We start from the raw sequence: 15,642 nt of genomic DNA on the forward strand, positions 1-15,642 counted from the left end.
AATCGAAATCCAAGTTATGGAGTAATGATCTACATCGATCCCTCTATAAATGACACCCACTTAGAATCTAGGGACGGTACTACAAAAGACCGAGAATACGAGGTGTTTTAAAAAATAATTTTGTAGTCTTAAGTCCAGCTACCATACCATTCAAGACACAAAAACCGGAAGTGACCTTATAGAAATCCAGATCGAAGTTATGCAGTAATGATCTATATCGATCCCTCTATAATTTATACCCACCTAGAATCTTGGGACGGTACTACAAACGACCGAAAATACGAGGTGTTTTAAAAAATAATTTTATACTTTTAAGTTCAGCTACCATACCATTTAAGACACAAAAACCGGAAGTGAACTTGTAAAAATCGAAATCCAAGTTATGCAGTAATGATCTACATCGATCCCTCTATAATTGACACCCACTTAGAATCTAGGGACGGTACTACAAAAGACCGAGAATACGAGGTGTTTTAAAAAATAATTTTGTAGTCTTAAGTCCAGCTACCATACCATTTAAGACACAAAAACCGGAAGTGACCTTATAGAAATCCAGATCGAAGTTATGCAGTAATGATCTATATCGATCCCTCTATAATTTATACCTACCTAGAATCTAGGGACGGTACTACAAAAGACCGAAAATACGAGGTGTTTTAAAAAATAATTTTGTAGTCTTAAGTCCAGCTACCATACCATTTAAGACACAAAAACCGGGAGTGACTTTGTAAAAATCGAAATCCAAGTTATGCAGTAATGATCTACATCGATTTCTCTATAATTGACACCCACTTAGAATCTAGGGACGGTACTACAAAAGACCGAGAATACGAGGTGTTTTAAAAAATAATTTTGTAGTCTTAAGTCCAGCTACCATACCATTCAAGACACAAAAACCGGAAGTGACCTTATAGAAATCCAGATCGAAGTTATGCAGTGTTGATCTATATCGATCCCTCTATAATTTATACCCACCTAGAATCTAGGGACGGTACTACAAAAGACCGAAAATACGAGGTGTTTTAAAAAATAAATTTTACACTTTTAAGTTCAGCTACCATACCATTTAAGACACAAAAACCGGAAGTGACCTTGTAAAAATCGAAATCCAAGTTATGCAGTGATGATCTATATCGATCTCTCTATAGTTTATACCCACCTAGAATCTAGGGACGGTACCACAAAAGACCGAAAATACGAGGTGTTTTAAAAAAGAATTTTTCACTTTTAAATTCAGCTACCATACCATTTAAGACACAAAAACCGGATATGACCTTATAGAAATCCAGATCGAAGTTATGCAGTAATGATCTATATCGATCCCTCTATAATTTATACCTACCTAGAATCTAGGGACGGTACTACAAAAGACGGAGAATACGAGGTGTTTTAAAAAATAATTTTACACTTTTAAGTTCAGCTACCATACCATTAAAGACACAAAAACCGGAAGTGACCTTGTAAAAATCGAAATCCAAGTTATGCAGTAATGATCTACATCGATCCCTCTATAATTGACACCCACTTAGAATCTAGGGACGGTACTACAAAAGACCGAGAATACGAGGTGTTTTAAAAAATAATTTTGTAGTCTTAAGTCCAGCTACCATACCATTTAAGACACAAAAACCGGAAGTGACCTTATAGAAATCCAGATCGAAGTTATGCAGTAATCATCTATATCGATCCCTCTATAATTTATACCTACCTAGAATCTAGGGACGGTACTACAAAAGACCGAAAATACGAGGTGTTTTAAAAAATAATTTTATACTTTTAAGTTCAGCTACCATACCATTTAAGACACAAAAACCGGAAGTGACCTTATAAAAATCGAAATCTAAGTTATGCAGTAATGATCTACATCGATCCCTCTATAACTGACACCCACTTAGAATCTAGGGACGGTACTACAAAAGACCGAGAATACGAGGTGTTTTAAAAAATAATTTTGTAGTCTTAAGTCCAGCTACCATACCATTCAAGACACAAAAACCGGAAATGACCTTATAGAAATCCAGATCGAAGTTATGCAGTAATGATCTATATCGATCCCTCTATAATTTATACCTACCTAGAATCTAGGGACGGTACTACAAAAGACCGAAAATACGAGGTGTTTTAAAAAATAATTTTGTAGTCTTAAGTCCAGCTACCATACCATTTAAGACACAAAAACCGGAAGTGACCTTATAGAAATCGAAATCCAAGTTATGCAGTAATGATCTACATCGATCCCTCTATAACCGACACCCACTTAGAATCTAGGGACGGTACTACATAAGACCGAGAATACGAGGTGTTTTAAAAAATAATTTTGTAGTCTTAAGTCCAGCTACCATACCATTTAAGACACAAAAACCGGAAGTGACCTTATAGAAATCCAGATCGAAGTTATGCAGTAATGATCTATATCGATCCCTCTATAATTTATACCCACCTAGAATCTTGGGACGGTACTACAAAAGACCGAAAGTACGAGGTGTTTTAAAAAATAATTTTATACTTTTAAGTTCAGCTACCATACCATTTAAGACACAAAAACCGGAAGTGAACTTGTAAAAATCGAAATCCAAGTTATGCAGTAATGATCTACATCGATCCCTCTATAATTGACACCCACTTAGAATCTAGGGACGGTACTACAAAAGACCGAGAATACGAGGTGTTTTAAAAAATAATTTTGTAGTCTTAGTTCCAGCTACCATACCATTTAAGACACAAAAACCGGAAGTGACCTTATAGAATTCCAGATCGAAGTTATGCAGTAATGATCTATATCGATCCCTCTATAATTTATACCTACCTAGAATCTAGGGACGGTACTACAAAAGACCGAAAATACGAGGTGTTTTAAAAAATAATTTTGTAGTCTTAAGTCCAGCTACCATACCATTTAAGACACAAAAACCGGGAGTGACCTTGTAAAAATCGAAATCCAAGTTATGCAGTAATGATCTACATCGTATTCTCTATAATTGACACCCACTTAGAATCTAGGGACGGTACTACAAAAGACCGAGAATACGAGGTGTTTTAAAAAATAATTTTGTAGTCTTAAGTCCAGCTACCATACCATTCAAGACACAAAAACCGGAAGTGACCTTATAGAAATCCAAATCAAAGCTATGCAGTATTGATCTATATCGATCCCTCTATAATTTATACCCACCTAGAATCTAGGGACGGTACTACAAAAGACGGAGAATACGAGGTGTTTTAAAAAATAATTTTACACTTTTAAGTTCAGCTACCATACCATTAAAGACACAAAAACCGGAAGTGACCTTGTAAAAATCGAAATCCAAGTTATGCAGTAATGATCTACATCGATCCCTCTATAATTGACACCCACTTAGAATCTAGGGACGGTACTACAAAAGACCGAGAATACGAGGTGTTTTAAAAAATAATTTTGTAGCCTTAAGTCCAGCTACCATACCATTTAAGACACAAAAACCGGATATGACCTTATAGAAATCCAGATCGAAGTTATGCTGTAATGATCTATATCGATCCCTCTATAATTTATACCTACCTAGAATCTAGGGACGGTACTACAAAAAACCGAAAATACGAGGTGTTTTAAAAAATAATTTTATACTTTTAAGTTCAGCTACCATACCATTTAAGACACAAAAACCGGAAGTGACCTTGTAAAAATCGAAATCCAAGTTATGCAGTAATGATCTACATCGATCCCTCTATAATTGACACCCACTTAGAATCTAGGGACGGTACTACAAAAGACCGAGAATACGAGGTGTTTTAAAAAATAATTTTGTAGTCTTAAGTCCAGCTACCATACCATTCAAGACACAAAAACCGGAAGTGACCTTATAGAAATTAAGATCGAAGTTATGCAGTAATGATCTATATCGATCCCTCTATAATTTACACCTACCTAGAATCTAGGGACGGTACTACAAAAGACCGAAAATACAAGGTGTTTTAAAAAATAATTTTGTAGTCTTAAGTCCAGCTACCATACCATTTAAGACACAAAAACCGGAAGTGACCTTATAGAAATCGAAATCAAAGTTATTCAGTAATGATCTACATCGATCCCTCTATAATTGACACCCACTTAGAATCTCGGGACGGTACTACAAAAGACCGAGAATACGAGGTGTTTTAAAAAATAATTTTGTAGTCTTAAGTCCAGCTACCATACCATTTAAGACACAAAAACCGGAAGTGACCTTATAGAAATCCAGATCGAAGTTATGCAGTAATGATCTATATCGATCCCTCTATAATTTATACCCACCTAGAATCTTGGGACGCTACTACAAAAGACCGAAAGTACGAGGTGTTTTAAAAAATAATTTTATACTTTTAAGTTCAGCTACCATACCATTTAAGACACAAAAACCGGAAGTGACCTTGTAAAAATCGAAATCCAAGTTATGCAGTAATGATCTACATCGATCCCTCTATAATTGACACCCACTTAGAATCTAGGGACGGTACTACAAAAGACCGAGAATACGAGGTGTTTTGAAAAATAATTTTGTAGTCTTAAGTCCAGCTACCATACCATTTAAGACACAAAAACCGGAAGTGACCTTATAGAAATCGAAATCGAAGTTATGCAGTGATGATCTATATCGATCCCTCTATAGTTTATACCCACCTAGAATCTAGGGACGGTACCACAAAAGACGGAGAATACGAGGTGTTTTAAAAAATAATTTTGTAGTCTTTAAGTCCAGCTACCATACCATTTAAGACACAAAAACCGGAAGTGACCTTATAGAAATCGAAATCCAAGTTATGCAGTAATGATCTACATCGATCCCTCTATAATTGACACCCACTTAGAATCTAGGGACGGTACCACAAAAGTCCGTAGATACGAGAGGTTTTAAAAATAATTTTTACTTTTAGGTCCTGTTTCCATACCAATTAAGACACAAACACTGGAGTCGACCTTATAGAAATGGAAATCCAAATTATGCAGTAATGATCTACAGAGATTCCACTTACGGAGTTGGCGAGGGTCAATGAAAGCTTGACTCACGACCCACTGAACCACCACCAGTCGTGACCCACTCTGACCCACCACCCGCCATCAACCACTCTCATCCACTGTGACCTGCTCTGGCTGACCAAAATCTCGTCATCAATTTTCACATACAGTATAATCCACTTCCCTTCTACTGACTAAAGAGTTTACACTTGTAACAAAAGAAGACTGAAATTGTCACTAATCGGAGTTTGAATTTTTACGGTCAATCGGTCAAACACCCTCTGTTACAATAAAGGTGGATCTGACCTTTAAGATATAAAATGGTAACGTGTTTGTCAATGAGGAAATTGAAGCACTTCGAGGGGGGGGGAATTAGTGTGTGCCTAAAATATACTTGTACTAAGAGAGTATTCTTGCGAGTGTTAATTTCTAAATGCATTGCGAAAGAAACTTCTATTCGCAGAAAAATACTTCTGTACAATATGGAAAAGGTTATGATTTCTCAGTTCACAGTATTTTTCTCCAAAAGACTTGAAAAATCAGTTTTCCATAGCGTATAAAGGTGCTCGGGTACTGTCTGTAAGAGCATCTCCATAAAGTATGCTCATAATTGTAATTTGTGTAATCACTAAAACATCACGTTAAATTTACGTTATAAATATGCATAATTGCAATCATTATGAATATTTATTCAAAGTTGTTTACCTTCTAGTTTATGAAAAGGAAAGAAGAGACTTATTAAAAATTAGGTACAAAGTTGAAAAAATATTAGGGATGGGTACGAGCGAGTTCGAGCGAGTTTTCTTTGAAACTCGACTCGACTCGAAACATACATCTTTCAGCTCGACTCGAAAACTTTCCTCCAACTCGACTCGAATTTCTTTCGAGTCGTGTCGAGCCAAAACGAGCCAGTTCCTGTGTGTAGTTCTAAATACTCTCTTCAAGTATCCTACATAGACAATAATTATTATGAATGATACTACTACAACACATTATTATTATTATTATTATTATTATTATTATTATTATTATTATTATTATTATTATTATTATTATTATTATTATTATAACATCATGTAAAAATATGAAGTTTTTTGTATATGAATACTAAAAACTAGTTGACTGCCAATCTCGGTAGTCGTGATGTCTAAGAGGCAAGGACTTCGTTCACAAGGTTCCGGGTTTATATTTCGTAGGAGGGTGATGGTGGGCATGGGGTCATACGTTTATAGGACCCTCCAAATTAATTGCCCTAAGACATAAAGTACATTTCCAGGGAAAGTGCATTCCTTGGCATCTCTACCAGAAGCTGGTAGACCTCGGATCAGCTTAATTTCCTGCGCAATGATTGAAAACAGTATAGTATTACACAATGAAAATTCTCTTCGATGCTAGCGATTCCGGTTTTGCTTCCCGCTTTGTGCACTCGGTCGAAAATGTGTAAGAAGCTTTTTTAGCCTAATCATCCTGAATTAGGTTTTTCTCATTTACAGCAGCCCAATGCCGGTGTTGTACCTAATATATAGGTCCCAGGCCGCTTCCTTCCTTCCTTCCCCAATCCTTTCTTCCTTCTTTTTCCCCGAAGACTCTGCTCGTCGAGGCATGTCATCCCTCAAACGTTATGGGCTAAATGGCCATAGATGGCGAAAGCGCAGAAATTTAAAATCCATCCACAATGAAAATTATAGCACCTTTTCTGTTCCTAACTGTTCCCTCTCCCTTATCCTAATAGCTTAGATAGCAGAACACACTTTCAATAAAAGAACGTTTTATTGTTTAAAGAGACCTAATGTCATGTGGACTGTTGTTCTGCGCTCCCCTCAATACTTCCACAACACGCACTGATTGAAATTTCATCGAGAAGCATTCAAAAGGCTGATAGGTCTAGATCATGACAAATCTGTTAGATGAGATTTCTTTGCGTAAGACAATTGGAAGTTACCTTCTAATTTCAGAACTATAATTTGTGATGCTTTTGATCTTCACTTCATTTATAACTTCAATGGTATCTCCCTCGAAAAAAACTGGGGATGCGAAGAGTCACTTAGGGCAACCACTATTTCGGGGCAAAATTTGGTAAACTGAAATGAAATACACTTCTAGTGTCCTTTTGTGTCATAAAGAATAATTTTTCCCATATTATTCTACATATTCTTACATCCTTAGTCCTGAAAAAGATTAGCTCACTCATTCCACAGGATCTATTGAAATATTCAATATTTTAATGTTCGTGGCAAACGCAACGTATTATTACCACAAAAATATTATAGGCATGTCCTTTGGACAAATCACCTAGGTGGACCGCAGTGGCTCAGTGGCAGAGCGTTCACCTCTGGTGCATGGGGTCCTTGGATCGATCCCAGCTCGTGCCAAATGAACTTTGTGGTGGACAAACACTGTGTGCGTGAGTTTTCTCGGTGATCTCACGTTTCCTCCCACTTTCTTCATTCCACGATTTCTTTCATTCCTCATTAACACCGTCTTCTTTAGCCTAGTTGGCATAACGTAAAACTTAAATATTTAATTTAATTTTCTTTCAAATCAGCTAGGCCGCTACTTAGACAAGCTTATAAGTATTTTTTTCCGCATCTTTCTGTTGACTTTTTGTGGCCCAAGTCTCACTATCTAGAAGTTTGGAGGTTTTGCCGCTTCAAACAAACGTACAGGACACAAAAAAGAAAGAACATTTTGTTCGATTTGCCGACGGTAGATTCACAAAATACGAAACATATGAGTAAATACATTGTTCCAAACAGCATGTTGTAAATCATAACCAGTCGGTCTCCAGAGAAAATGTTTATTTTTTCCCTCCCAACTGTAAAAGACTCAGGAACACAGATGAAGTATAACCGCTATTTGCAGATGCGGATATAACAGGTTGCTGGGAGTAATCTACACCCCCCAACACCCCCCTAACACCCCTCCAAATTTCTTTACACACATCCCTGGATGGAAAAGGAATGCTCCTCCAAATCCAATTGTATCAATCAGTATCACATATCTTATTTATTACATCAAGTTAAAAAAGGTTTAGCATTTAGGAAAGAAGGCAATATTCTTATTTATTTATTTCATTTCAAAATACGAAGCGACCTCATTCTCCTGTACGGCTTCGACAACCACATGACCTCATTGTTTCGGGCAGTGTTTCGATCGAAACAATTGACAAAACAGACCGCTGATATCTACCCTTCTGGGCTCCGCGGTCGTTTCCGATAAAAGAGATTGATGGACATATGCAGATGACTGAAATTGGCAACGTCTTGAGGAGTCACTCACCTACCTCCTCCTCAATAAAAAAAAATGTGACAATATAGTAATAAGCCTATACCAGATTCAGTTGGTAAGTGCTACTCTGCAACAGATCGCAATCAGAGGGGGGCTAGGGAGGGTCTGGCCCTCCCTAAATTTTTCATGTCCCATCCAGACCGCAATACAAAATGCACAATTTAGATATTTTTAAGCGAATTTTAAATGACTTGGACCCTCCTAACATATTCATGGCCACCCAAAGATGTGTGGCTGGTTTCGATCCTGCTCTGCAAGTGGTGTATCAACGGACGGACGTTAGAAGAGTGTAGTCAAAACGTGTTTAGAAATGAAGAGATCGGTTAAATTAAGAATTATATATATATTTTAGACTGAGTCTAGTGTTATGCAGAAACGCATTTGGCGCTGGCTTAATGTTTTTTAAAGTATATTTTTATTCATTGAGTGGATCAGGGCTCATAGCGAGTCACTTTTTTTAAACTAAAATTTACTTTTTTCCAGCTTGGTCACTAAAAGTTACTTTTTTTATCAAATTGGTCACTAAAAGTTACTCTTTGAGAGGTAAAGTGACTTTTTCGTGTGATTTATGTTTTGCATTGGCAGTTTTCTTAGAAAAATATAAAAACAAATGGAAAAAGGCAGAAACTTGTTACTCATTACTCTTCTGAGATGCCACATGTGAAACAGGCAGCTTTATTCTCACTTCAGCTTTTATTCTTTCTAAAGCACAGTGGACGGTTGGTGGATGCTTAAGCTCTCAAGGTGTGGTTGAGAACCCTTCTGTGTCTATTCTTTCTTCTATCATAATAATCTTTCTCGCGTTTTCTCGCGTAATAGTTAACGCTCCGTTGAACGTTGTGTATGTGTGTCTGTGTGGTTCATCATGTTCATCTTGTGTTATGCTTCTTGTATGTTCTTCTTAAGAATAGGTGATGAGTTTGAATATTTCACGTTTTTCAGAATTCTTAATGCTAACTTAAATATAATGTCTGGGATGAAGAAATTCGGAAATAGGCCAGAAGTGGTTTCACTTGCTCAGAAGCTTTTTACATCTGCTAAGTCTGCTTACCGTAACTACAAAGCATACTTTGAAAACCTAAGAAAGGAGGAAGCTCTAAAAGGAATAGTAAAGAAGAAACAAAACAACAAACAAAGCGAGAGGTGATGGAGAAATTGACAAAGGAAAAAAGGGTCATGATGAGATTTTGGTCACTTTTTCGTGTGCTTTTTGTCCATTTTTGGTCACTTTTCAACTATTTACAAGAGACCAGACCACTATGAGCCCTCGGATTATTAAAATTAGGGTATATTAAAAAAGAAAAAACAGAAAGATAAAAATATTTGTAAATTGAAAACCTGTATTTCTGGAAAACAACTAAATCAATGAATAATTTTCTTATGAAAGATATTCAGAGCGAAAAACGTAGCCAGGAAGGGGCAGGAACGGAGATTAAGAGGTAAAATAATATTACAACAATTAACGTTAACAACAGGGTTAGAATATTAAAAGAATGAAATTGGAACTATGTATAGTATTAATTACTACACAAATGTGATTTCAGCATGGGACGAGGGAATTTTTTCCTAATTAATATTTTGGAAAAAATCACCCACTAAAACTTGCTGAGAGTGAATAAATTGAAATAATAGCAGAACTTTTCAAAATAATTACAATAATTCGTATGTAATCAATTCACATGTAACTACTGGGTAAAATAGTGCAGGATAATTCCTACAGTGAAACCTCTCTTAACGGGCATCTTTCAGAAGTGGATATCTTCATAAAAGGACAAACTTTCTTATTCTTCCATGCCATAAATATGTGTGGTGTGGTGTTATGAGAGACAACCCTTCCTTTTAGGGACACCTCTCATATACGGACAAATGATCGGTTCCACTGATGTCCGTTTTGAGAGGTTACACTGTATTACTTTGTTTAATAATAATAATAAATGCCCAAATGTGTGAACTTACTTTATTGAACCTACCACTGCGAAGAGCTATTATTGTTATTATTATTATTATTATTATTATTATTATTATTATTATTATTATTATTATTATTATTATTATTAGTAGTAGTAGTAGTATTGCAATAGTTGCGTAACAAAATATACTGTTTTCATGTTTGAGATTGTTTAAAAATTATATCACTATTCTGAGAGCATACCCCCCTTTTATTTTGACACCCCCCCCCAAGTAAAAATTTCTGGCGTACTTACTGACAGGTTGCCAGATCTACCTATTTATTTTTAGATCTAACGTATGTTATATACGTCCATTTGTATGTGAGATCCTGGCCGCCTATATTGTTTCATACGAAAAGTACGTATAGATGGACCGTTTTCAGTTATAAGTCTGGTGTAAGTTAAGTTCAAAAACTACAGGAATTACGCATGTAACCTACCTTTTTAAGTACGCTACCTACATTTTTTTCTTAGTGTAGCTAACAAGAAATTTATCGAGTTGGAAATTTACACCTGATTGTACAAGAACTTAGTTTGTAATAGTCTTTTTCATATCCGAACCAAGAATTTCTTTAAACTAGGGCCCAGATACAAGATCCATTGATCCAGATATACAGTCACTTCAATAAAAGCGACATCTGACTTCTAGTGAACAAACTCCATCCATTTGATCATGTTGAATCATCTGTGCCGACTCTAATAGTGCAATTGGTTTAAATGGGCCGGCTCACGACCTGTTCACCACAGAGCCGATCTCAAAAAAATCGTTTGCATGTCATTTCTACTGAGCCGATGGCTCACCTCAAGCAAGCCGGCTCGAGCTGATGGCTCACCAGAGCCGAACCAAACCGAGCTGATGGCTCAAATGGTATGGTAGCTGGACTTAAGACTACAAAATTATTTTTTAAAACACCTCGTATTCTCGGTCTTTTGTAGTACCGTCCCTAGATTCTAGGTGGGTATAAACTATAGAGGGATCGCTATAGATCATCACTGCATAACTTGGATCTGGATTTCTATAAGGTCACTTCCGGTTTTTGTGTCTTAAATGGTATGGTAGCTGAACTTAAAAGTATAAAATTATTTTTTAAAACACCTCGTATTTTCGGTCTTTTGTAGTACCGTCCCTAGATTCTAGGTGGGTATAAATTATAGAGGGATCGATATAGATCATTACTGCATAACTTCGATCTGGATTTCTATAAGGTCACTTCCGGTTTTTGTGTCTTAAATGGTATGGTAGCTGGACTTAAGACTACAAAATTATTTTTTAAAACACCTCGTATTCTCCGTCTTTTGTAGTACCGTCCCTAGATTCTAAGTGGGTGTCAATTATAGAGGGATCGATGTAGATCATTACTGCATAACTTGGATTTCGATTTCTATAAGGTCACTTCCGGTTTTTGTGTCTTAAATGGTATGGTAGCTGAACTTAAAAGTATAAAATTATTTTTTAAAACACCTCGTATTTTCTTTCTTTTGTAGTACCGTCTCTAGATTCTAGGTGGGTATAAATTATAGAGGGATCGATATAGATCATTACTGCATAACTTTGATCTGGATTTCTATAAGGTCACTTCCGGTTTTTGAGTCTTAAATGGTATTGCAGCTGGACTTAAGACTACAAAATTATTTTTTAAAACACCTCGTATTCTCGGTCTTTTGTAGTACCGTCCCTAGATTCTAAGTGGGTGTCAATTATAGAGGGATCGATGTAGATCATTACTGCATAACTTGGATTTCGATTTTTACAAGGTCACTTCCGGTTTTTGTGTCTTAAATGGTATGGTAGCTGAACTTAAAAGTATAAAATTATTTTTAAAAACACCTCGTATTTTCGGTCTTTTGTAGTACCGTCCCTAGATTCTAGGTGGGTATAAATTATAGAGGGATCGATATAGATCATTACTGCATAACTTCGATCTGGATTTCTATAAGGTCACTTCCGGTTTTTGTGTCTTAAATGGTATGGTAGCTGGACTTAAGACTACAAAATTATTTTTTAAAACACCTCGTATTCTCGGTCTTTTGTAGTACCGTCTCTAGATTCTAAGTGGGTGTCAATTATAGAGGGATCGATGTAGATCATTACTGCATAACTTGGATTTCGATTTTTACAGGGTAACTTCCGGCTTTTGTTTCTTAAGTGGTATTGTAGCTGGACTTAAGACTACAAAATTATTTTTTAAAACACCTCGTATTCTCGGTCTTTTGTAGTACCGTCCCTAGATTCTAAGTGGGTGTCAATTATAGAGGGATCGATGTAGATCATTACTGCATAACTTGGATTTCGATTCTTACAAGGTCACTTTCGGTTTTTGTGTCTTAAATGGTATGGTAGCTGAACTTAAAAGTATAAAATTATTTTTAAAAACACCTCGTATTTTCGGTCTTTTGTAGTACCGTCCCTAGATTCTAGGTGGGTATAAATTATAGAGGAATCGATATAGATCATTACTGCATAACTTCGATCTGGATTTCTATAAGGTCACTTCCGGTTTTTGTGTCTTAAATGGTATGGTAGCTGGACTTAAGACTACAAAATTATTTTTTTAAAACACCTCGTATTCTCGGTCTTTTGTAGTACCGTCCCTAGATTCTAAGTGAGTGTCAATTATAGAGGGATCGATGTAGATCATTACTGCATAACTTGGATTTCGATTTTTACAAGGTCACTTCCGGTTTTTTTGTCTTAAATGGTATGGTAGCTGAACTAAAAAGTATAAAATTATTTTTTAAAACACCTCGTATTTTCGGTCTTTTGTAGTACCGTCCCTAGATTTTAAGCGGTTTTCAATTATATAAGAATCTAGGTAGATTTTTACTGTATTATTTAGATTTGGATTTGTATAAGGTCACTTCCGTTTCTTGGGTTTTAAATGGAGAAATCAGCTGAACCTTGGACCATATAATTACTTTGAAGAACTCCTCGTATTTTTGGTCCTTCATGATGGCTTCCCCACATTCTAAGTGGGTTAATATTATAGTGTTATTTATGTAAATGAATAATGGATAATTATTGCTACAATTCATAAGCTGTCATTTCTGGTTTCGCTCTTGTTTTCAAAATTACTTTTTCATTGTGCTGTTTAATCTTCACCTTATATTTTGTCCATTGTTGTACATATCGCCGCTTAGTTGATACATTTATAATATTGAAGTATCACATTTTTGTTTTTAATTGGTTTGTGCATATCGAATAATTAGTAGAACACTGTATGTTATTAAATTTCGTATGTTGCTGGCAACCCTGTTAACATTTTGTATTTAACGTAGCAGATGTCTGCTAGGGTAACCGGGGTATATGTGGATCCATTTTCGAGGTATTAGGTTTTAAGTATGTTGACCTTTGACCTCGACGATCATTATTTTGGAACTTCTAGTACCTGATGACCAATTACTAAATGTGGAAACAGCATATCAATATGTTGCTTCGTTTTCGAGATATTAGGTTTTAAGTATTTTACCTTTGACCTCGATGATCATTATTTTGGAACTTGTTGTAGTTGGTGACCGATTACTAAATGTGGAAACAGCACCTCAATATGTGGTTCAGTTTTCGTGTTATTAGGTTTTAAGTATTTTGACCTTTGACCTCGATGGTCATTATTTTGGAACTTGTAGTAGTTCATGACCAATTGCTAAATGTGGAAACAGCACCTCAATATGTGGATCCATTTTCGAGTTATTAGATTTTAAGTATGTTGACCTTTGACCTCGATGATCATTATTTTGGAACTTGTAGTAGTTGATGACCAGTTACTAGATGTGGCAACACCATCTCAATATGTTGCTTCGTTTACGAGTGATTGGGTTTTAAGTATGTTGACCTTTGACCTCGATGATCATTATTTTGGAACTTGTAGTAGTTGGTGACCGATTACTAAATGTGGAACCAGCACCTCAATATGTGGCTCAGTTTTCGTGTTATTAGGTTTTAAGTATTTTGACCTTTGACCTCGATGGTCATTATTTTGGAACTTGTAGTAGTTGATGACCTATTACCCAATGTGGAAACAGCACCTCAATATGTGGCCCAGTTTTCGTGTTATTAGGTTTTAAGTACTTTGACCTTTGACCTCGATGATTAGTATTTTGGAACTTGTAGTAGTTCATGACCAGTTACTAGATTTGGAAACAACACCTCAATATGTGGTTTCGTTTTCGAGTTATTGGGTTTTAAGTATGTTGACCTTTGACCTCGATGATCAGTACTTTTTTAACATGTAGTAGTTGGTGACCGATTACTAAATGTGGAAACAGCACCTCAATATGTGGCTCAGTTTTCGTGTTATTAGGTTTTAAGTGTCATAGAAAGGGCGTATGCTACAGGTAAAAATAAGTATGATCGAAAACCTCCATATGCCGAGTTTCATCCAAATCGGTTCAAAGAGCGTATCGAATCGCTATGTTACATAGATATTCATTGTCTTAAAATAGGGGTTGGAAAAGTAATCATAAAAGGGAATGAATACACCCCTAAAATGGAGGTTGTTGTGTTTATTATCTGCTCTGCTATGTGTTCATAGTCTCAGTGTAATTTCTGCTATGTTAAAATAGGGGTTGGAAAATATGCTCATAAAAGGGAACGAGTACACCCCCTTAAAATAGAGGTTGTAAAAGAGAATGAGTACACCCCTAAAAGAGAACGAATACACCCTTATATGGAGGTCGTAAAAGGCCGTGGGCTCACGGTGCACGGTGGTCATTTTCCCGTGGGCTCACGGTGCACGGTGGTCATTTTCCCAGGGGCTTGTGAGTTGGCAAACGCTGAGCCAGATCGATCATTTTTCTACTACTTATATTAATAGGAGAGAAAATTACTTGTTGAATGGCCTCTACGTATTTTATCCTTATTTTAAATGGCTATTCTAGTTTTATGTATCTGCTTATTGGTTTGCAACACTCACAAAGGAAAATAGTTCGACACTTCATTGTTTACCCTGGCGACAGGGAGAGAGGCTAAGCTTTTGTAATACCGGAAACATCCAACTGGTTGACAAACCGCACGTGGCCGCTAACAACCATATGGCAGTTTTACTGCTGATAAGAAAACTTGATTTAGCTTTGAAAACCACTTTAAATTCAATTGCACTCTCAGGTGAACACAATTTTATTTTTCCATTTGCATCTATTACGAAACATTATATTTTGATAGTATTCTTTCCTTTTTCAAGTTTTCCTGCCCATTATAAATAAGTACCTCACATATTATTCTCCCTTTTAAAAATAGAGAGGTTTAATCTTTAAACGCTAATATCGTGGTGTCTTTTCCCTTTTTCCAATAAAAATGATTTAGTATTACGTAACTTTATAAAGAGCTACGTCTGCATATATAAATCATAGCAACTTGACATATGTTAATATTAAGCTGCATTTTTTGCTTATTGTAATAAAAAAATACTTAAATGCTAACTTTATAAAACGTCAAAT

The sequence above is a fragment of the Thermobia domestica genome, chromosome 7 (assembly GCF_964235325.1).
Source record: "Thermobia domestica chromosome 7, izTheDome1.hap1.1, whole genome shotgun sequence".
Classification (NCBI taxonomy): domain Eukaryota; kingdom Metazoa; phylum Arthropoda; class Insecta; order Zygentoma; family Lepismatidae; genus Thermobia; species Thermobia domestica.